The sequence below is a fragment of the Schistocerca americana genome, chromosome 10, assembly GCF_021461395.2.
Source record: "Schistocerca americana isolate TAMUIC-IGC-003095 chromosome 10, iqSchAmer2.1, whole genome shotgun sequence".
NCBI classification, from domain to species: Eukaryota; Metazoa; Arthropoda; class Insecta; order Orthoptera; family Acrididae; genus Schistocerca; species Schistocerca americana.
This window is the reverse complement of record NC_060128.1, coordinates 103,028,910-103,031,710: the sequence shown is the minus strand read 5'-3', so window position 1 is coordinate 103,031,710 and position 2,801 is coordinate 103,028,910.

Sequence of the window (2,801 nt, the reverse complement as noted above, 5' to 3'; positions counted from 1 at the left end):
AGTGAAACATCTAGTAGTAACATCGGTAGAACATTACATAGGAAATCAGCATACATTGCACCATTTATATTGCCTTCGATAAAATGGGGGCCAATTATCCTTCGTCCCATAATGCCGCACAAAACGTTAACCCGACAAAGTCGCTGATGTTCCACTTGTCGCAGCCATCTTGGATTTTCCGTTGCCCAATAGTGCAAATTATGCAGGTTTACGTTATCGCTGCTGGTGAACGACGCTTCGTCGCTAAATAGAACGCGTGCAAAAAATCTATCATCGTTCCGTAATTTCTCTTGTGTCCACTGACAGAACTGTATACGACGTTCAAAGTCGTCGCCACGCAATTCCTGGTGCATAGAAATATGGTACGGGTGCAATCGATGTTGATGTAACATTGTCAACACCGACGTTTTTGAGATTCCCGATTCTCGCGCAATTTGCTTGCTACCGATGTGCGGATTAGCCGCGACAGCAGCTAAAACACCTACTTGGGCATCGTCATTTGTTGCAGGTCGTGGTTGACGTTTCACATGTGGCTGAACACTTCCTGTTTCCTTAAACAACGCAACTAGCCGGCGAACGGTCCGGACACTTGGATCATGACGTCGCAAGGATACCTAGCAGCATACATAGCACACGCCAGTTGGGCATTTTGATCACAATAACCATACATCAACACGTTATCGACTTTTTCCGCAATTGGTAAACGGTCTCTTTTACCACGGGTAATGTATCACGCCCCCCATGTACCATGGACCTTGCCGTTGGTGGGGAGGCTTGCGTGCCTCAATGATACAGATAGCCGTAACGTAGGTGCAATCACAGCGGAGGGGTATCTGTTGAGAGGCCAGACAAACGTGTGGTTCCTGAAGAGGGGCAGCAGCCTTTACAGTAGTTGCAGGCGCAACAGTCTGGATGATTGACTGATCTGGCCTTGTAACACTAACCAAAACGGCCTTGTTGTGCTGGTACTGCGAACGGCTGAGAGCAAGGGGAAACTACAGCCGTAATTTTTCCCGAGGGCATGCAGCTTTACTGTATGATTAAATGATGATGGCGTCCTCTTGGGTAAAATAATCCGGAGGTAAAATAGTCCCCCATTCGGATCTCCGGGCGGGGACTACTCAAGAGGACGTCGTTATCAGTAGAAAGAAAACTGGCATTCTGCGGATCGGAGCGTGGAATGTCAGATCCCTTAATCGGGCAGGTATATGAGAAAACTTAAAAAGGGAAATGAATAGGTTAAAGTTAGATTTAGTGGGAATTAGTGAAGTTCGGTGGCAGGAGGAACAAGACTTTTCGTCAGGTGAATACAGGGTTATAAATACAAAATCAAATAGGGGTAATGCAGGAGTAGGTTTAATAATGAATAAAAAAATAGGAGTGCGGGTTAGCTACTACAAACAGCATAGTGAACGTATTATAGTGGACACGATAGACACGAAGCCCACACCTACTACAGTAGTACAAGTTTATATGCCAACTAACTCTGCAGATGATGAAGAAATTGATGAAATGTATGATGAGATAAAAGAAATCATTCAGGTAGTGAAGGGAGACGAAAATTTAATAGTCATGGGTGACTGGAATTCGAGAGTAGGGAAAGGGAGAGAAGGAAACACAGTAGGTGAATATGGATTGGGGGAAAGAAATGAAAGAGGAAGCCGTCTGGTAGAATTTTGCGCAGAGCATAAGTTAATCATAGCTAACACTTGGTTCAAGAATCATAAAAGAAGGTCGTACACATGGAAGAATGCTGGAGATACTAGAAGGTATCAGATAGATTATATAAGGGTAAGATAGAGATTTAGGAACCAGGTATTAAGACATAGTGATTGTTCCTGCTGATAAAGGGAATGCTACTGTCGTTTGAAATACAGAAGATTATCAAAGCAAAATTTTGAATCTTTTAACGTCAGGACAATACAAAAAACTTAAGAAAGATCCTACAGCCAGCGTACTACGGAAAACAAATAATCTGATAAAATCGGCCACTTCTATTCAAAAAGAAGAAAAAAGAGCTTTATTGAAGACTGAAGCAATGTGTCCTAGACTCTATGGCCTACCCAAGGTACATAAGAAGGACCTTCCTCTGAGACCGATTGTTAGTGCTATCAATTCTCCTACGTATGAAATAACAAGATATCTAACAACTCGTTTACAACCATATATTGGAAAAACTGACTCATATATAAAGGACTCACGTCATTTTATAGAGAAAATTGAAGGTTTAATTCTGGCTCCTGAGGATATTTTAGTAGGTTTTGATGTAGTATCTTTATTTACTATGATTCCAGTTAATGAAGTTATGGATTTTATAACGGATATTTTTCCAGAAGATTTGACTGCTCTTTTCAGACATTGTCTTACTTCCAGCGATTTCCAGTGGAATAATGAATTTTATGAACAACTTAATGGCGTAGCAATGGGTAACCCATTGGGTCCTGCAGTAGCTAATTTCTACATGGAGAAATTCGAACAGTCAGCCTTGGAAAAAGCAGATAAGAAACCATCTCGCTGGTATCGGTATGTAGAAGATACATTTGTGGTCTGCCCATATGGTAGAGAAGCCTTAGGGGAATTTTTTAATTACCTTAATAATATAAATCCAAGAATCCAGCTTACCATGGAGAGAGAAAATGATAACAAAATACCGTTTTTGGATGTTTTAGTTATGAGACAGACGGATGGAAGATTGAAACAACAGATTTTTAGAAAAATAGCGCACACAGACAGATACTTACATAAAAACTCTAACCACCATCCAAAACAAAAAAAAGAGGTGTGATTACAAGTCTCGTTGA